General features: G+C 44.9%; 1 long non-coding RNA gene across 1 annotated transcript in view; it reads right to left on the bottom strand.

The window, feature by feature from the left end:
* The window catches only part of LOC310802806, an 80,911-nt gene that overhangs the window by 10,713 nt on the left and 48,010 nt on the right, over positions 1-22,188 (bottom strand). The window contains exon 2 of the long non-coding RNA XR_014554162.1: positions 20,649-20,991. This is a non-coding gene — a long non-coding RNA (uncharacterized lncRNA). The remainder of the gene's footprint in view (positions 1-20,648; positions 20,992-22,188) is intronic.

The raw sequence follows: 22,188 nt of genomic DNA, 5'->3' as shown, positions 1-22,188 counted from the left end.
GCTTAGACCACAGCTCCACTCCATTCCAGCCACCCTCCCTGACTAGATCTGACTACACTTTAACTGTTGCTGGGCAAAAATAAGTGCACATGACAGGAGGACAGATTCCCATGTGATTGGTTGATAATTGCCATGTTTTGGAATGATGGAAAATTCTTTGAAACCTGTGCCAGCTCCACAGAGAGGTCAATTTACAGTAATTGAGAGGGAAAGGTAAATGACGTAATTGATTGACAGCACTCTTGTTTTGACCTCTAAACTTTGAAGTTTATGGGTACAGAATTTATTTTTAATGACACAGAAAAACAACTACACTTTATGTCCCTGATAGCTGTACATTTGAGAAACAGTTATTGAGTAGGTTGTTTAACTATTGTATACTGCCTGTCCCAATACAGGAAGTACTCAAAGGGAACAGATGATCATATAAATAGATACAGGTCTCTATGGTGACGAGCAGTATCTCATAACATATCATATAATGCTCTCTGTTCTTGCAAACAGGACGCTTCTGTGAGGTTTGGGAGGATATGAAAGGTGAGGACTAAGCATTGAAGTAAGGTGTGAGCAGCACCCCTGTCCTGCCTCATGCACCGGTCCCTGCAGCAGCTGAGCTGCAGCAGGTTTTCTCTGACTCAGCGGAACCTGAATCAGAGAAACCCTCCTCTCCAGATTCACCTCATACACCTCAAATTACCATATCAATCGTAGCCACTTTTCTGAACTGCCCCGAGAAGGGTTTAACATCTCAGGATGAGCGCCCTGTCCTGTCCCTAAGCCTGCACGGGTCTGTCTCTGTCTTTCTCTGACTCAGCACCATCTCTCTGTTACCCTAACCCTAACCCTAACCCTAGCAGCAGTCAACAGCAGTCTCTAAACAGTCTATAGTTATACGGTCTTCTTTCTCTGTCTCTCTCTCTCTCTCACTCACCCCCCCCCCCCCCCTCTCTCTCTGTCACTCTATGTCTCTCTCTCTCTCTCCCTCTCCTGCATCTGTCTGCAGCTGCTGCTTGCGCCCTCTATGGGATGCAGGGTTTAGGGTTAGAGGAGGCTGCTGGACAGAGCCCCACCACCAGTGGCAGCATCAACAGCAGCAGCGGTGCTGCCCCCCCTGAAACAGCTGTTCAGCTCTCTTACTGTACCCACCAATACAATCACAGAGGAATACACGTTTGATTACAATATATACATGTATATGACAATTATATTGGGGGGGGGGGGGGGATAAGAGATGACAACAAGTTTGTTTGGTTTATTTGCATATCATACTGTGCCATGAATATAGTACTACAGATAAGTGTGCAGAAAAGACTGTTGGACTGTATACAACTTAGTGCACATGGCCCATGGGTTTCACTCACAAGATATTAACCATTGGCAATAACTTGTCTTTTTACAAATGTCATCTTCCTTGTCATGTAATGCGGTATGGAGCCTCGCCCCTGCATAGCTCAGCTATATTCATGTGGGTGTGTGGGTGGGTAAGTGTCTGTGTGTGTTTCCACGAGCGTGGGTGTGTGTGTGTGTGTGTGTGTGTGTGTGTGTGTGTGTGTGTGTGTGTGTGTGTGTGTGCGTGTATATACTGTATGCGTGTGTGCCACTTCTGAGCTATGCTTTACCACAATGCCACCAATAAACAAGACACCATACAGTGTCCAGGGTGTACACAAAGTGTGTGGGTGAGTGTGACAATAATACAAATAGTACACAGTAGTCCATGAGAAAATATGAATGAAAGGAGTAGTTAGGATGCACAGAGCATCAGATATTGTATGTGTCACAGATATTGTATATCACATTCTGAGGTCTACTGTATAAGGCAGTCCCATGTCAACCCTCTTTTACATTGCATACTGTCATGTCCTGGTTGCTGTCATGTGATTGCACTGTTTTCACTGTGGCCATTAATGACAAAAACCTGTTCTCCTCAAAATTTATGGTTGAAGTAAAAGGTCAAAAGGTAAGATTGCCAGTTTGCTGGTTTGTTGTAACCAACAAACCAGCAGTCTGCAACGTACAAAGACTAATGTATATTGAATTAAAATAGAACATGATACAAATTAAATTAAAAAGACTACCTACCTTCACAAGTTTCTGTATAAATAAATGACAAATCACCTTATAAGGTAAAAACAGCACTGTAGGTGGGGAAAGTAACACAATGACTTATAATGAAACCTAATGTTCATTTAAGTGTAATTGTTTATGCATGAAGAACATCCAAGGGAAACGATGATGGATATAGTTCTATGACTGAGCCCACAGATAGTGTTATGCAGAATGTATTTATAGTCAGTTGAGAGTATAATAGATCTTGAAAGAGACACAAATTCTGTGGTTCAGCAATGACTTGTTTCTATTTAAAATAACTTTAACGATCAACTATTGTTCTCGATAGACAGAGAGTTTGAATAAAATACTGTAGTATAAGGATCCAGCAGCTGTCAGTACTTCAGTTACAATCTGAAACTGATCTCTGCACAATTCTTTAAACATTAGATTGGAAATCCATACTTTGAGTCAAATAGACCTCCCATTTAGAACATGAAAATTGAAACTCATCTCTTCCCCCACCCCCTTCTCTCTTTCTCTCTCTCTCATATGAATATACTTCTACAGTTGAAGTCGGAAGGTTACATACACTTAGGTTGAAGTCATTAAAACTCATTTTTTAACCACTCCACAGATTTCATGTTAACAAACTATAGTTTTGGCAAGTCGGTTAGGACATCTACTTTGTGCATGACACAAGTCATTTTTCCAACAATCGTTTACAGACAGATTATTTCACTCATATTTCACTATATCACAATTCCAGTGGGTCAGAAGTTTACATACACTATGTTGACTGTGCCTTTAAACAGCTTGGAAAATTCCAGAAAATGATGTCATGGCTTTAGAAGCTTCTGATAGGCTAATTGACATCATCAGCTAAGACAAAGAAAAGAAATCATCCTTGGGAGCAATTTCCAAACATCTGAAGGTACCACGTTCATCTGGGAGGCTCTGTGGCATCGCCCAGTGTGAGAGCTACCATCAGGTCTACTCATGCAGTGTACATTGCATCAAGACAGTGTGAAATTTACCGTGCAGTATGAGATACTCTCATTAGTTTGGTCATCCAAACTCTCTCTAACCTCTTTAATATCTCTGCTTGCTCTCCACCTCTAATAATAGTTCTCACATGAGAGCTGAAGGCTTGGTTCTCAGCAGTCTATGACTGGTGTGGTGGTCGGGCTGGGGGCTAGGGTCTAGTGGCTAGGGGAGGGAGGCTGGGGCCAGGGGGCGGTAGCCCATGTGGTGGTGGTGGAGTTGGAGGCTTGAGGTTAAAGGTTGCAGACTGGAGGCTGTGTCCTCTGCCCCCCCGGGGCTCAGTGCTGGCTGGGCCAGGCAGGCCAGATAGAGGTGACGGTCGTCTAATCTTATCAGCCGGAGCACTGGTGTTATTTCCGCTGGCACCCTTTAACATGGCTGTTTGCTTAGGAATGGCCACTCCACCACTCCACGGCCCACGGCTGGGTGGGGCGGGCACTTATCAGTGTGAATAAAGTGCTTCAAACTGGAACGTGACCGCCAAAATGAAAAAAATAAAAAAACGCAAACAAACTCCCCCTGCGTCGGCGGCAGCCTGGAATGCATCACCAAGACTGGCCTGATGTTACTGTAAAACAGTAGCACTGGTACAGTAGGCAATGTAGGTAGAAGGTAGAGGGTGAACCTACAAAATACAGTATTGTCTTTTCTCTTCCTGTCTCTGTACTAGATTCATAGCAGTCAAAGAGTACCGAATTGATGCTTTTGTAAATAAATTGATCATGCAAACTGTAAAATTCCTCTAATATTTCTAGAATCTAGATTTATCACATGTAATCATACAATACATTGCTTTACTTCAAAGGTCTTGGGAAAGCTGTGTCCAGGGCACAGTTTTAATATGATGAGGGCAGGTAGAGAGAGGGACCTAACAGTGGGGTTTCGTATCAAGTGTCTCAAGTGTCCATGTCTCTGACATTCCTGCTTCCCCAAGGCAAGCTCTCCCATCCATCCTCACGCACAGACCATACATTATAAAAACTCTACCTAGCCCCCAACCTCCGTCAACCACCTACCAACCAAACCAAATGTTAAAGGGACTCTCTGGTGTGCCCCCTCTATGTGACTCTATTCTCAGTTCCTTCTCTCTCTCTCTCTCTCTCTCTCTCTCTCTCTCTCTCGTGCCGGAGAGTTAGGTATTAAATTCCCAAACCACCCCTGAAAAGTAACACCAATACTCAACAGTAACTTTGGACAAGCCGGATATTGAAGCAACAGATCCTAAGAGCTGATAGGTTAACTGTAGTGTTCCCCCAATGTGAGCCTTCCTTCATGATCGCTTCAATAGCTTCCACAGAGCCTCAGTCCAAACTACTGCGGCCCCACGGCGGGCCCAGCCCCACACCTCTGCTCTCCGCTTCCTCCCGCTACTGCCGGGGTTCAACTCAAACAAAGGAAAACAAGCGGGCCTGTGTCTGTAACAGGTACCATCTGCGTCTGGGTTACCCTGCAGTGGGGTCTGTGCAGGCCCCACTCCAAACCAGGGGGCCGGATAAGCCTCACAGAGCAGAAAGCCTTATACACACACACACACACACACACACACACACACACACACACACACACACACACACACACACACACACACACACAATGTCTGGAAGTAGTACTGTCTCATGTTTCTGCCACCTTTTGGTTTGAATTAGACTGTTACTGGAGCTGTAGTAGTATCCAGGAAAACCCTTACGTCTTTAGGTAGAATGTGCAATATAAACCACACATAATCAGTCATCATTTAGTATCAATGTACAGTAGTACCACTATAGTTCCATAGATGAGATAATTCACCAGTGAATCGTGTGTATGTATTGTGCTATAACAAAGGAATCTGACTGGGCTAACACTCCAACCACCACTATGCTACTGTATACAGCTCACAGTGCTTCTACCAACAACAGGCAAGGGTGCTTGGATGAACTGCATCAACCCCTATACCACTGGGAACATGTTACCAACCACCAGATCAGATTTGGCAAACAAACCACCCTCTGTTCTCTTTATGATGAAGATGTGATGTGTTTTCTATCATGCGTAATTTGAGATGGAATTCCTTAGGACTCTTCAAGACATTTCAAACCCGCTGCGGACGCACCCTCGGCACATGTATGTCAAGCGGGATGGATATTTACCATAAATCATCACAATGGCTGGTTTCACAACTGGAACAGCTCTTGAAATCTGTGTGACCTAGTGTCTTCATTCCTGCTTTCAGTTTGCACAGACAATGTATGGTATACGACAGTCATGTCACAGGCACAGCATCTCCATCCACAGTCATTGATGCAGTAAGCGATGCACAGAGAGACATAGTATTAACATCTAACATCGCCTACATGTACGTATGAGCCTTACTGGAGGTAAGCTAAGGAGAGGTGTGTCTGTTAGGAACCAACAAGGTGCTTTCCTGAGCAGCACAGTGAACACTGTTCTGTCTCTCTGATTAGAGAACATGTCCGCTGTCCGCTGTCCACTGCAGAATCTTATCTCCCAGTCATGTTACTGGGTGGCATACTGTATGAAGGATGTCCTGGAAAAAAGTGATAACACGTTCTCCGATGCTGAAGTCATTTCCTCTTCCCATCGTCTGCCTCCGGGCCAGTTAGGGGAGATAGTTTGTAAACTATCTATGATATGATGCTACATTTAACATTTAACAAAAGGTAAGAGGAACTGTATTCTACTAACTACTAATCAAAGGGAACTGGCATGACAACAGACACACCTAGCCCTACTTCCTGTTTCCAAAGAAATGCCACAGATGTCAAGAAGCTACAGGATCTTTGAATAACCTTTTATAACAGTTATCAAGTCACATCAACTACTCGAATATGTTGCAGTTGAGTAAATACAACAATTATCTACGGGAACACTAAACATAATGGAGGTGTACTGTATCAAACATGGTTGCATCTACCTTATTGTGTCCCATTTTTAGTAATAGCACTAACATTACTAGCATTGCAGGTACATTCTTGCATGGATGGCATTGTGAAAGGTGACTGACAGCAGGCTTTGAGAGGGTCCACTACACTTACCTCCATTGGATCTAAATATTTATTTTAATCAATGAAGGGTTACTAACTTACTGATGACGGTCAATGAAGGGTTAAAAGAAGAGGTGGCACTGTAGGAGTTGACACAGAAGTGAAAGGAGAGGTGAAAGGAAAGTTAGCTTTCCAGCCTCATACAGTACGTAGATGAGTGGGGGGTAGGCACTCTTGATCCTAGTCTGATGACTGAAAACTGACTGAGAATGACCCAATCACAAACCAAGAAATAATCCCCTTTACATAGATAGAACAACAAGACAGATAGACAATCTCCATACCAACAGCACAATACTACAGCACTATATTGACAGTATTGCCTGTCTTGTATTGTGCTCCCTTAGTAGACCTTACTATGTAATGGGGAAATGGAACAGAGCGATGATGATTTGGATACGGCATGGTATCAATCATCGTGAATTGACTTGTATAGAGCGAGTGTTTTGAATTTGAGACATATTGGGAAACAAGATTTATATTCATTATTCAAGAATGCAACCGAGCAAAACGAGCAAGAAGCACAATAACACAGCATTCCTTGGATATCATCAGACAAACATACTGAGAAACTCCTCTGTGTTCCTCTTACACAGCGACTCTGAGTAAAATGTCACAGAGGAGTCAAAATAGAAACGATGAATTATGGATTGTGATGTAATTAACATACAGTACATCATCTTTTCTACAGAAAGTCAGAAAGGCAAAAGCCCACTGGCTCCATATCTCTAATCCAGGATCAAGAGTTACAATTTGATGTGTTCTCAGACACTTATAAACCAGTATCTTTCACGCTCACAGCGTCATTATTTCCATCTCTGCTTAAAGCTGAGCAGCCTTCTGCCCTTTGCCCAAGGCTGCTGACTTGCAGTTTGCCTCTGGCAAGGACTACAAACAAGAGTCCCGCTTCCTGAACTCTACTCTGACCCTCATTCACTATGGGGGCGGGTTCAACATGTGGGTCAGTGTTTTCAGAGAGAGAGAGAGAGAGAGAGAGAGAGAGAGAGAATGGGAGAGAGAGATGGCCTAGCCTGCTCCTGGTGGAGGGGCAGGCAGACACAAACACAAGGCATTTCCTGACATGGCCCTGTCTCTTCTCCATCGTCATCATCACACACAGCTTGCGTCACGCGTGCGGCCACACCACACAACACACGCGTCAACAGCCTGCTGTCACCAGAGATCAGGGGGCTTAGGGTACAGCTCTCCAGGAAAACACCATCAACACAAAGTCATGTGTCTGGTTACCCATTTGCAGACAACATGAGGCGGTTTAGTTTAAGAGTGGCATTTAGTTGATGTAACAAATATGGACCGTGATAGGGACTTTTCTTCATTACTCATGCTGAGCCAAGCAGACTGAGGGGCCTGATACTGCATCGCAGTCAGGACCTTTGATTTCAGAGATGGTACTCACATGATCTTAGATGCTGCTCTTTTCAACCAAACTCAACCCCACTTTCTATAGATTTGGATTATTGAATAATTACACATTATCATTGGGTAACACTAATACATTGTTTTCTTCCCTTTCTCAAGCAATGTGACTGCTTTTGCCACTTTTCTTATGGAAAATTGTATTTGCGATGACTGTGATATACAGTGGATTCGATTACTTTAGACTAATGTACTTATTGGAAATCGCTTGGGATAAGAACATCTGTTAAATTACTTAAATGTCAACGGTTACAACTGCCACTGGGTCTATTGTTTCTTGGTCCCCAAAACATATTAGCATTTAGGAGAATAAATCTGATCAATTGACAAAGTCTGATAAAGTGAAGGTTACTCTACCAGCTACAGAAAAGGGTAATGCTGCCGTGAAGCAACACAACAGGGTGAGACATCTCTCACAAGTTTGGAGATGGATCACCGTTGGCCCTGAAGAGAAAAAGGCACTCTATCTCTGTCACATAATCAATTTTCTTTGGCATGTACTAAATAAAGTCATAAAGTGGTACTAATGTTATAATACAGCGCCATGTGTCTGTGGCACGATTATGTCCCCCTTCCCCTCGGTGTCACCCGCTGTCTCCCCCTTCCCCTGGTGTCCCCCGCTGTCCCCCCTCATCAGCAGGCAGAGGACCAACAGTTGCTCCATGGCTGGACAATAAAGAGAAAGGAGGAGAGAGAGAGGAGCAAAGGAAGAAGAGACAAAAAGCGAGGGAGGGAGGGAGGGGGGGGGGAGGGCAGGTGGCGGCAGTGGCGGCAAAAAGAAGAAGAAGAAGAAGAAGAAGAAGAAGAAGAAGAAGAAGAAGAAGAAGAAAAAGAAGAAGAAGAAACAAGTGACAAGAAAAGAGGACAGACAAGGCAGTCCCTTCAGTCAAAGCATTCCCCCCATGGTGCCTCTTGACAGCACACTTTTCACTCACAAATCCCCCAACACCACAAGAAAAGCATCCTGGAGGAAAAAACAAGGGAGGAGAAGAAGAAGAAGAAGAAGAAGAAGAAGAAGAAGAAGAAGAAGAAGAAGGGGTGAAGAAGAAAAAAAAATCAGCCCATCTGAAGGACTGCTGGGCTCAGCAAGTTAGCGATTACTGATTAGCCAGTTTGGTCCTGCTGCGGTGCAGGGAGGCCTGTCTGTCCTTGGCTTGGGAAAACAACATGAAAGGGAGCCGGCTGTTTTGTGAGGGGGACTTGAAAGCGCGGTAGCTATCGGAGACATTAGCCTTATCAATGGCCGGTGCTCTGGAGCTGGGCTATATGAAGCAACAAGGGCACAGGCTTTTCCAGCAGAGAGATAACCAGCACATACCTCACAACTCATTTGCATGCACCACGGCAACAGGGGGAAACAATAATGACAGAGGGGGAAAAAAAATTGAGAAAGAAAAAATTATTCTAGAACTACCAGAGCAGGGGTGGGTGGCGTTGCCAACCGAGCTCCAAATGCCTGTCACTATGGCCTGCCTGCCTGCCTGCCTGCATGTCTGTCTGCCTGCCTGCCTGCCTGCCTGCCTGTCTACCCAGAGGGACTGGCACAGGGCTGCTGTGGCTGGCGCACCAGATCTGTCACATCTGCTAAGCCGGCCTGTCCTTGGGCGGCACATATCAGATCCTCTCCAGGAAAAAAAACACTCTGGGGTCAATCAGTATACGCCTCGGCAAGAGCTATAGGCCTGTAGTATACAGTATGTGACATGTGACCATTTAGGGTGGCAGTCTCTATAGCTACAGTACACTCTTGATCTGGATAGATAGGGGGGTTGGGTCAATAAGTGGAAATAGACCTTTCAATCATTTAAGAGACCCATCTTACTAGTGTGAGAAATCTGTGTTTGGGAAGTTAAGGGAGAGTTTTCCATTGGGCTCAAACCACCCGACTAATCTGTTTAACTTGGGTCAGTGGAAAAAGGGTCTAAAGGGGAGAGAGAGAGAATGATTTTGATAGCGAGACTGAGACACATAAAACAGCATTCTATAAAAGGCCTGTTGTTACTTAATTATAGCCACTGGGCTGAATCACCTACCCCCCCCCCCCCCCCACACACACACACACACACACACACACACACATACACACACACACACCCTTCACCTCTCTGTACTTGTGCCCATTGATTTTTGTGGGGTAAGGTCATTCTGAACAGCTGCTGATAGACCTGCAATTCATCCAAGTTCAAAGAGTGCTCAGTGTCATAACCATGTGTACTGTTCAGCCTGGTTGGGGGGGGGGGGGGGGGGGGGGGGCAATGTCACCATTGGGCCCTGTCAACAGTGTCAGTACAGCAGATTATCAGACAATCTCTGAGGTGCTTTATCACGGTCACCTGCCCATAACTTCAATAAGATCAATGATTTTAGGACTGCCAAGGATGAATTAACCCGTCATTGAAACCTAATATCAACTCTGAATTGAAAATGTCATGCTGACTTCCCGACGGTGTGCCTGTTGTGTTTGCTGTATTTGCTGTTCACAAATATCTAGAGCAAAGTGCAAACGCACACAATCCACCTCATACACACACAAGCATGCACGCGCGCACACACACACACACACACACACACACACACACACACACACACACACACACACACCTTCAGTGCTTTTCCAGTCTCTCTGCTGACTGGCTGGCCAACTTAGAGGGGGACAAAGTCCTGTAGTGAGAAAACAGAAACAAAGAAAAAACACATCCATGGTGCCACAAAGCAGGACCTTCCCGCCTCACCTACCGTACACTTGATAAACCCTTGTCTGAGCATGAGAACGTAGAAGAGGGGACTCAGTAGCCTTTGAACCGTAGAGCTTGACGCTGCATAATACTAACTTTACTGTACAAGTGTACAACTGTACACAGACTGTACTTGGTGACTCAGTAATAATATAGTGATGGCAGTGGTACTCACATGTACCGGAGGCATCAGTATAAACACATGACCGGACAGACACTTCCACTGAACGCTCAGTCAGAGTGGGTGTTGCTTTGATGATCAAAATGTCACATTGATACTGAAATGCACTTTATTGATTTATTTTAAAAACTACACATTTAGCTTTTTGAATAGATAGTTAGACAGCCTGGTAAATGCCACTTGTATTAGGTCGGCATTGATGTTGTGTCTGTGTGTGCATATGGTTGATCAAGAGGAGACTGGACAGGCAACTTTAATACTGTAGGTTGTCTCATCCTACGGAGTGACACTCTTTAGACGCTCTGCTATCTACTTCATGTTTTAATCAGTATTTTTTGTAGGGGGGGGGGGGGGGTCACTGTATTATTTTTTCCATTGTGGGTACCATTGTGCCAGGCAAATTCAATGAAATGTAGCTCAAGTATTTCATAGTATTGGTCTGACGTGAGCATGTTAGGGGGTAGCTGCTCCAAATTAGAACCAACTGACCCGCTAGACGGCCACCCCAGAGTTCTCTCTGGTCTGCCCTCTCCTACCCTCTCTCACCATTTGCACATGATTTGGATTTGGCTTTTAAACACACATTCACACTTCATTACATCATGTAATGTAAAACAGAGGGAATACCTCCCCATCATGTGCTTGGTTCTGATTGCACTGTAAGCTTGGCCTATGAAATGTACAGTTAGTATGGTAAGGACCTTGACTAGTGGTACCGGGGGCAAGCATCTACAGACGGATACTAAGGAATGAATGAGATCCCAGTGGACCAAAGCACAGATCTCCACCCCTGGAGAGGAAACCTGAGTGCTTTGTTTGTCACTGATGTCTTCACAAGTAACCGCACTTAACTTGTTATAGAAGGAGAGGATTCCCCCCCCCCCCCCCCCTCCGCTACAGAGGCTGTGGGCTAATGTTTCCCACATAATGGTTCCCACATCAGGCTCAGGGGCTCAGTGGCCTCGGTCACATATGATGACCATGCATCCCCATCCCCACCATCCACCTCGCCTCCACAATGGCGCAGTCAATTAGTAACTACCATGGAACACAAACACAGGCTTCTGACTGAGGGCCTCCCAGCAGGAGGAGTTTAACAGATTGACCAGGGAAAGAGACAGATCTGTATTTACAGAAAGGCACATTCAGGGAGCACTGATAGTAATCTGATTTTAATTTATGTATGGAGCTGGTGGTGTGTGTGTGTGTGTGTGTGTGTGTGTGTGTGTGTGTGTGTGTGTGTGTGTGTGTGTGTGTGTGTGTGTGTGTTTGTGTGTGTGTGTGCACTGAGCAGGGGGTGGGGATGGGAGAGCTACAGTAGGTAATTGAGACCGTATTTCAGAGCACAGAACCAGAGATCTTGACTCAATCATGTTGGCTCTGTAGAGTAGATTAGGCCCTGGATCATTGCTTGACTACACGTGTTTGCTGCAGCTTTATGCTGTTGTTCCAGAGAAGGGGGCACACACACACACACACACACACACACACACACACACAGACACACACACACACACAGACACACACACACACACACATATGTGGGGGGGGATAAGCTATATTAGAAGGGAAAGAAAAGGAAAATCTGTCTCTTGGACCAAACGCTGTGTATTCTGTCGATCGCCAGTAGCTTGGTGGGATGCCATCCTCATTCCTCCGCTTCTGTTCTCTACCAATCGGCTGTTATCCATCTGGGATATGACCTGAAGTGTTTGATAATCAATATGCAACTTTGCAGCCAGATACAGCATACTGCACCTAAACAGTACAGTTCAGGTTGGGTGGGTTGAATCATGTCAGACATTCAAACTCTCTCTCTCTCTCTCTCTCTCTCTCTCTCACTCTCACTCTGTCTCTCTCTGATGCTGTATCTGATCTCTACTGTACCTCTCCCATTGGCTCAGCAGAACGCAGTAACTCATCCCAGTCCTGTGAATGCACAGGAACTCTACTGCAACCAGAGACAATGCACTGTACAATGACCATATGGAGTTCAGATACTGTATGACCTTTACGAAACCGCACCAGGAAATGTGATGCAGAGGTATTCTAGTAAGCCCCATTCCCCATTGTGGGGGGGCTACAGGGGGATGTCAATGGGGGTCTGCTATGGCCTGGACCACAGTTGCTTGGCTGCCTTCATCCCTCATGGACAGAAACAGCCAATTGTACTTGGCACAGTGAAACCGCTAATAACTACACAGAGTTTATTTCTATGATTATTTTCTTAATGTAAAACAGCCTCTCAACTTCCATTGTCTTCCTGCGAGTTGAGTGTGTTTACGTTTCCTACTGCATTCTTGCTAAATTACATGATTACCTTATATTCGTCTTTTTGACATTGTTCAAAAACAAAGCACCTCCCGACACATGCTTGCACACGCACGCACGCACGCACGCACGCATGCACGCACACCATGGTCCAGCCATATAGTTTGCCAACAGCATTCTAAAGAAATGTTCATTCTACATTCAATTAGAAAATACTCTTGAATACTGAAAGTATGTACGTACAGAACACTATGTTTACCATCTGTACACTCTGATACACTAAGCTGTACAATATACTGTATCTACTGTAGGAGTAGCTCTACCACAAGTGGAAAAAGTAAACACATATTGTATTTCAAAAACCAAATACTTGAGTGTTTTTAATACTCCATTTGGTCTAAGATGTCCCCACATGTTGCTAAATCTGTGATAGTAATGTGCATGTTTTTTTCTCATCTTGATTCCAAGAGACCTGTAATTTGGAATGCTTCACAATCCATCTGCTACCAGAAACACTGAGAGAGAGGGAGGCCACGGCTGTATGTGTCATAGAATGTGAGACGAAAACAGAAACAAGTGCCAAATACTGTAAAAAGTTCATATGATATTATCATTTCATCGCCACCCAGAATTAGTCAGAGCCGGACAGTGTCCATGGGAGCATGCATTGACAGTGGAGTTCACACATGCTGGAGGCGTGGTGACGATAAGATTATAGAGCTAGAGAGCCTCAAAAGACCTTTTAAAAGGCTACAAAACGAACATGTCCGCCAATCATTAAAATGCAGATGCTGGTGCTGGAGCTACTGTTCAAGTCTCACCAACCAGGCTGCACACTGGAGGAGGGAAACACGTCAAGTGTGTCTGTTTCTCATGCTGTCATATGCTTCGTCCCTTTCTCCTGAAGTATGCACTTGTGCACTTTCCCACATGAATTTAAAGGCATACAGTAGGATTGGTCTTAGCATGGACACTTAGACCAATCCATTTTCATTTAAATCCATGTGGGAAAGTGCACAAGTGCATACTTCAGGAGAAGAGTGGAGAAATGGGAGGCAACACTGCTTGTCACTCTGTAAGCTACTGCAACCTAAAAAGGCTAACAGATCCAGGTAAGCATGGAACAAATAGAGCTGTCCCCTCTTTCTGAAGTTCACCTCATCACTTCAATTTTCCATTCATTGACTAGAATATAATTCATTGGGTTAGAGTACAGTAGAGTTGAGTAGAGTAAAGTAGAGTAAAGTATAGTAGAATAAAATCTAATCAAATCAAATCTAACTTTATTGTCTGTCTAGGGATGGAAATTTGCCTTTAGCATCATGTGAAACACACTCTCTCATCTACATTCAAAACAAGAATATGACCCAGTTTGATTTCACATCCAATTTAGGATCATCCCACACTGAATAGGAAATGTATGAACATGTGTGGGCTTCTGTCCTTCCAGTTGTGTAATACCTGTAAGGGCTTTGTTCCCTCTTTTTTGATCTCTGCTCCTTTGTGGTTAAGTGAGTTACCCCAGTCAGACCTGATAAAATGTTCCCCACCTACCAATTCTTCCTGCTATTCAGATGAAGAGCGCACCATTCACTACTAAAGACTCACCTGAGTCATCAAAAGACCCTATTCAATCTTACCCTCATATCAGGTTTCTACGGTGAGTTAAAAAAAAAGAAAGAAAAAAAGACAAGAAATTCTTTTTTCACTGCTAGAAGTCACCATGGACTCAATGCACAGTACTCAAAAATGTTTACAATGTCAGAAAAAAAAAACACTTTTGCATTAAAATGACATGACATTATGGAAACCTGGTTACTAGCTGTGATTGAATAGGGCCATATTGTACTGTAAGTGTTTTATTTGGAGAGGATATCCAAATCAACAACAAAACAAAACAATGAATGAATGAATGGTGCAGTATACTGAACTATGTCGTATGGTTTTCATAATGTCAACGAACACATGAAACTAGTCTTCCTCAACCATGACGTTTATGACCAGATTACAAGTTAAAATACCGTAACATCCTAGATATGCCACGCTCTTTTCTTTCCTTTCAAGACTTCAGCAGCGGTATACCGAACGAGGTGCAGATCAAACGCGGTGGCCTGGGGCGGATTATATCAGATTCCACTTTGTTACGAAGGCCTGCATTCATTTTCTGACATTTACAGTCAAGGCCTTGCCTAGCCCGGCCCTTGTGGAGGCCCCTCAGTCTCAGAGTCTGAGTCTCGCTCTCACAAACCTGAAAAAAAAAATAAAAAAAAAATAAGCCAAGAGCATCTGACTTCCATTGGCGAGCTCGGCGTGTGTGTTCCGCTTAGCCACTGGTATTTTGAGGAGGCACACGGCGCTGTTACCAGAGCTCTGCCTCTGAAAAACGCACATGATGTCATTGAGGTTCCATCATTACAGGCTGCAGATGATCCTGGATCTGGAAGGGCCGGGTCAGTTCCCACGCTCGTCTGGCACAACTGGAACAAACTCTGGAGGAGCAATAATGCAAAGACGCTTCTGGACAAGATTAAAGATTGGAGAGGAAAGGAAGAGAGGGAGAGGAGAAAACCATAGAAAGAGAAAGAGAGAGAGAGGGAAAAAATATCCTTCAGGAATACTTCCTGTTTTTTTTCTCAATGGCTCTCATGTTACATTCCATATTGAAGCATCTGTCCAAGAGGCCCTCATACTTTCTCAGTCCTCTCTAAGGGGTCTCATAGGCAAAAGACAAACAAGAAGAAATGAACTAGTTCCTGTGGTCTTTGCCAAAAATGTGAGATCTCCAACTTAAACATTTGCTGCTGTAATCAAGGATGACAGGCGAGAGTCTTCGGTTGTATTTTAATCGACTCAAATGACGAATATTGGGAGCTCATTTCTAAACCCCAGCTCATAATGTATGATGCTAATCTGAATAATATGCAAGTGAATACGGCTGGAGGTTTTTATAGCATGGCACTGGACAGGTTTACAGTGTGCGTGGGTGTTACCGTAACAACAGATACAGCATGCTATCCAACGTGGACGTACCTTATCTTACAGTATGACATCTGAAAGTTGGTTTGAAAATAACCGTCTACTTAAGATAAGACGCACAGGTGATCCGAGCAACCCTTCATCTGCTGTTCCCACCACCGCTCAGAGCGGCTTACAATGTAGAGCGTCCAATCAGATTGCGTAAAGTCAGTGGAGATAAAGGGCAGCAATAAAAATGAAACAATCTAGAGCTTTGACACCACAAGTACTGCTGGCAAAGAAGAGGCAGGAATTTTGCTCTTTGAACTAGATTTATTTTAACAGTGGAAGAGCATGCGCTCAGCACACAACTGCCACTTAACGGAGACCGGCGGAGACTCCCCCCCCCCCCCCCCCCCCTCTCTCTCCCCCCGGACCCTGGTCCCAACCCTGGCTCAGGCACGTCAGCCAGCCTCTGGGCCACCAGGTCAGGGAGCTGGCACCTCACCCCTGGCACAAGTCGATACCCTCGGGGGCGCGACGCTGACACTGGGCTCATGGGGAGCACCAGACAGACAGGGGCCTACCAAACAGCTTGTGACCATAACCAACAGTGGCAGAACAATGAATGCAATTATTTACAAGAACACAGTCCAAGTCTCATAGTCCTCCCTCCCCACCAAGTCTGTTTACTCTCTAGTCTTTCATGGGTGTGCGTGGCGGGGCACTGACCTCTCTCCAAAGCAGGCAGGCTTTTTCAACTGCACACTCGTCTTGTTTTATCAACATCACCCATGACAAGTGTCCAGCTGGACACTCATTAGCTAAGTGCAAATTAATAAAAAAAATAATAAAAAAAAATAATAATAAAAAAAACTGTCGCATCAAAAGTTGTATCAAAATGTGTGAAATGAATGGGGTTTTCTCAAGCACAATGCTGAGGTAATAGGGAAACATTTGCAAAGGTTAGTTCAAACAATAATATGTGGTGAATCACTGCTTTCATGGGCCATTGGAAGGAATTTCTCCTTTACTGCTTTTAACTGCTGAGAACTCAGGATGACCCAATGGGAGTCTGTCATTGGAGGATTCTAGAGCTAGGGTGGAGCCAGTGTTTAGGGAGGCACTGAACAATACCTGTCCAGCAAAGGTCGAGAGGCTCAATCATCTGCAGGTGTGACACCATTATGAGTGGGGAAGTGTGTGTGTGTGTGCGGGGGGGGGGGAGGGATGGATCTCCAGCTGAAATGTGGAAGTTACTTTGGACCAGAAGAATATATTACCACCAGATACCTCCAGCAATGCTATACTGTAGGTCTTGAAGTACAGTACTATGCTCCCTACCTCCGCCCCCTCTCAGCGGATAGGCAAGACTGCAACCGTAGCTCCTTCCTTATATCCGGAGCCTCAAAGCCCTTGACTGTGCCCTTTTGAGGCAGATGAAGAGAGCATGAAGTGTGGTGGAGGGCCTTGCCATAAACAATAAACAACAGATATCTTGTGTGCGACCGTCTGTGTCAAGTGGCACACAAAGCCAAGCGGAGCATCTGAGAGGCGCCTGCTCCTCTTTTCCGCCTTTGGTCTCCTGTCTTTGAATTGGCCCTTTGCATTGGAAGTGTGTGTGTGTGTATGTGTGTGTGTGTGTGTGTGTGTATGTGTGTGTGTGTATGTGTTTGTGAGTGGGTGGGTGGGTGGGTGTGTAGCAGCACAGGGCTCCTCTGTACTCTGTATTGTGTTCTGAAGCTGGCTGGAAGTAAAAGGCAGAATTAAGAGTAGCGGGGGCGGGAGGAAGGGGGCTGCCAGCACACTACAGAACTGCGGGGAGCTCCCCCAGATCCCAGCTGCCCAAGCCTGGCCGAGAGCTACAGGCGAGTGCCAGGCTTCCTCGGCCCTCATGGAGGCGGGCCAGCAAGAGTGGGAGGAGTGGGAGGTAAACTGCCGAAAAAATGCCAAAAATAATGTCTGGGCCTATATAAAGCAAACCTCATGAGACTGACTATGCTGAGTCATACAAAAGGAAAACACATACGCAGGGGGAAAATTTCATAGGGCAACATTTTTCATTTTTCATAAAGAACAACAAAGAGAGTGTTCAAATAATAATTAGTTATATAAGGTGTTCCTTTTTTATGATACACTGGATCCCACTAGCTAGAACTTCCTGCATTTGCCCAGTGAAATGGCCGCTCCTCAGTATCTGGTAGCCTGAAGACCTCTCTCTCCTCCAGTCCAGTCTCCATAGGGGCTTGCCGTACTGCACAGAATAAAGTTGATCTGGAACTGTTTAATGCATTATTTGTCTAACAATCAAGGGAGAGAGTTTATTTTGCAGATAATTATAGCTTTTGTTGAGTTGATGGCCAAGATAAGCCAGAGTTCCGAACCATTAACTGGTGTGCTTGTTCTGGCAAGGCGTAGCTCAGAGTTTTCAATACACTGAGTACGCACCCAAAAACCCTGGCAGACTGCTGGAGATTCCTAACACTAGGGGGTAAGGCCTCTCCCTCTGTAGAGTAGGTCTACCTTGGCTTTCAATACATCGCAAAGAACTGTTTGGGAGTTCAAAGTGATTTGAAGCATTCGTACAGTATTCTTCTATACTGTAACCACAGTACATCCATTCTATTCATGCTCCACTACTCATATACAGCTCATTGATAACTGTGAATGTTGACATAGCTATATGCTAGTCAATAGCTGTATTATAGGCCTATACAGTCACCATACAAGAGGCCAATCTGAGTTGGCCTCTTGTATCTGATGCTCATTTTGGCTACTGTATGAGTAATAATGCTGCTGTAGGTAATAATAGTAGTCCCTGGCTGAGGCCTGTGGAATTCCCCCATTTGCCCTGGGAGTTGACCCAGGAATGGGCCGGGCCGGGCAGGGCGCTAATCGTGGCCCTTGGCAGAGAATGACGGGTTTCCAGAGGTCCAGCAAGGGAGAGAGAATGCCCTTCCTCTGAGGCCAGGTAATCACAACACAACACGCCGCCACATCCCACCCAGCGAAACACTGCTTTGTCCACTTCAAGAGAGAGAGGACTATTTCAGGACCGGTGCAGCTCTGACAGAAACTGGTGACCCCTGTGTCACCCTGCGCGCGCTCTAATGAGGGCCATGTTAGTCATTGTTCCCACCCAGGTCCCAGGGACAGGAAAGTAGTCTCTCTATGACGGGAGAGAGGTTAATTTACATGTACAGGCTAAAGGCTGCCCCCCCCCTGTCCCCTCCCAGGGACAGGAAATTCTGGACATATTATTAAGCTGTCAAAAGGTTAAGAATGGAATGGAATATTGCATCATCACTACATATACTATACCATTCCCTCAGAGCATAATAGAGTCCTCTGAGATAATACTTTGTCCACTAAAAGCCCCCCAGTCATGGGACGATCAAGGTGGTACCAGTGATTCCATCAGTCGGTCTTGCCTGTCTGTCTGTATATACAGTAGACTGTACCTGCAGCCTCTACCTCTCTCAGATGGTCTCAGGTGGTCTCCAGCCTGCTCCTCTCTGGTGTCCTCCATTTCCCGCTCCACTGCCCCCACATATTCACAATGACAGGCAGGTCTCCTCGTTAGCTTCCCGTGTCAGTGTTCTGACGTATTCTGGCCCTGTGTTTTCCAAGATTGAGTCTTTCCTTTGGACACCTGGACCATATTTGTCATGCAGTGTGTGTCCATGAGGGGCCATTTGGATCCATTCATTACTGAACTGCTGACATGCGGTTCCTATAACACCTTATTATAGCAACAGTATACACTGGAGACTGCTGGTGTGGGATGTCTGGATGCTGTTGTTAAACATACTGAAGAACTGAAGTAGCCTACGGTAACAACTGAAGCAGTTAGCGACAATGAAGAGAAACGTGCCAGAGCAAATTGAAGGCAAAGAATACGGTAAAATATTTCAAAATAATACCCATTGTTTACTCATAGCCCACATGAGCAAGCTGCACTAAAACGGCTTCTTTTGTAGATCTAATCAAGCTAATTGTTAATAATCACAAGCAGTTTGACTTCTTAGTAAATGGCCATAGAGTGATCTGATGTGTAGTGTAGAGTAAAATAACTCTATTGCTTCAGGGCTAGCAGCAAGGTCCAACACAGAGGAAGGTACTGGTGGGGAAATGGTGTCATTTTCAGCTCAACCCAACCGTTCCATCATGAATAGCACTTCTGTTATCCCCTTCATCTTTTTACTGTACCCCTTAATACTATCTAATCATTGTAATGTGTCAACACTTGGGAGGATGCTTAGAGCACATCATCAAAGATGATGATTACTACCAAGATTGAGACTGGAAGCTAAAAAAAAAAACTCCAGTTGATTTTTCACTCTGGCACGTTTAGTTCCCACAGTCAACACAGAAGGTCCCAATTTCAGTGGCAGCCGAATAGTTTAGTGACATATATGTCGAGGCCGTGGTGACAGATCCCAAGCCAAGCCTCTTTTCCTCCTCTCTGCAGTTCTTGGCCATGTGGGTGATGAATGTCCCGATGCACAGGAGCATGGAAAAACTCATTTCCTCCACGGCCGAAAACAAAAACGCGCCAAAGCCCCAAGAGCCCCCTCAGAGGCGGTGGTTGGGCGGTGGGCACGGACAGATATGGAGGACCATGGAGGGGAAACAGGAAAGATAACCTGACCATTCCACCTACGGGAATGAAGCCCACCAAATGTTGGAGGATATGATACAGGTGGTCCTGTTTGAGCATTCTTATGCCACTGATGTTTGTGTCCAAATTGGATAAGACACAGATGAAAGTGTGACATACAACAGACTTTAGTGATATGAGAACAATAATAAGTAGTAATAATAAGCGTGTATGAAACACTAACAGTGAACACTCATCAACCTTCTGTATGCCTACATTGAAACATGCATCCGCTTGACTACAATGTACTAAGTCTCCTCTGTTGTACTCACACATTGTTGCTGCCCACCGGTATGGTCCTGTCCTCCTGTCGATAACCCTTGTAATCTCTGACAGGGTATGGTCCTGCCCACCGGTTATTCAGCCACAGCACTGTTCACTATGACATCATGCAGGTGAGCCAGACCTGGCATCCTGGTCTGTAGGCCTGAGTACTGCTCCTCTCCTACATAACACAGCTTCTCTGATGCTTTCTCTTTCTCTTTTGATTTTGTTCTTGATTTTTTTTTTGTTTGGTTGACAGGCAGGTCTTTGCACCATCTCCATCTTCCTCTCTACCAAATGTTGTGTGTGTCTGGTTTTTGACAGGGCTATCCCTCTCTCATCTGATGGCACCTGCAAGAAGAGAACATGAAGAAAACGGCATGAAACACTGGATGGATAAAAAACAAAACAAAAAACAGTGTATGCCTTTAATAACACTTTCCAGTTATGACATGTGTAATAACAGTGTTATAATCTCTAGTTGAGACATTGCATGCACTTTTTTTAAAGTGACAGAATCCAGTGATCACTCTCTCTTATATTCCCACAATACTGAAATATACAATTCATATTAAGGACTAACATTGTCTTTATAAACACAAATGACAAATCTTTGTTGGTAACACTTTACATTGAGGCTGCCTTTATATTAAAGTGGCAACAGGTAAAGTGTTACCCAGTTGTTTATACAACTCTCTATAATCTGACTTGAGCCATATCATTGCAACAACAGTGATGGAAACCTAGTTGAGAAATACGTTATTGAAACTCTCATATGTTCAATGATTATCACACTACTGTTTGGCCTTATTTACAGTTGAAATCACAGTTTGGTTTGTGTGTGTGTGTGTGTGTGTGTGTGTGTGTGTGTGTGTGTGTGTGTGTGTGTGTGTGTACGTGTGTACGTGTGTGTGTGTGTGCGTGCGTGTGCGTGTGCGTGTTCGTGTTCGTGCGTGTCAATGTGTGTGTGTCAGTTCCCCTGTTGCAGACTCTTCACTCCCACAGTGCGCCAGCTCCTCTGAGCCAGATCCACCAGGCCTAGCCCACCCTGATGCTGGCACTGGCACAGGGAAGCTGACAATTATTATCTACCTCAGTGCCCTTGCTAGCAAGCTGACGGGATGGGCAGCATAAGTCTGGCTGAATTGCTCACTGAAGAGAGAGAGCTGTGGGGTCAATGAGTACAACTCTACACCCCCAGTGTACCCTCACAGGATACAAGAACAGGCAGAATCTGATTTTAAGTTGAATTAAAAATTCAAAACTGACACTTGCTTGCTTTGGATAAGACCTGATCATCTACTGACTACTCATCCAATTCAAACACCTATGATCAGGCCTGTCATCTGAAGTACAGTAAACCGACAATTCAAAGTAGATTAACTGATGACTATGCCCCACAGTCCCGGGGCAAGCCCCACACTGACAGTGTCTGTGAGTCATCTTGGGATTCCTCTCATCATGATGTGGTCTCCTCTCCTCTTTCCTCAGTGTCCTCCTCGATCCTCATTACTGACTGTTATTCACCCACGGGTGTTATCATTGGCA

The sequence above is a fragment of the Argentina silus genome, assembly GCF_951799395.1.
Source record: "Argentina silus genome assembly, chromosome: 3".
Lineage (NCBI taxonomy): Eukaryota > Metazoa > Chordata > Actinopteri > Argentiniformes > Argentinidae > Argentina > Argentina silus.
The sequence above is the reverse complement of the archived record's forward strand: the minus strand, read 5'-3'. Positions and strand labels throughout refer to the sequence as shown.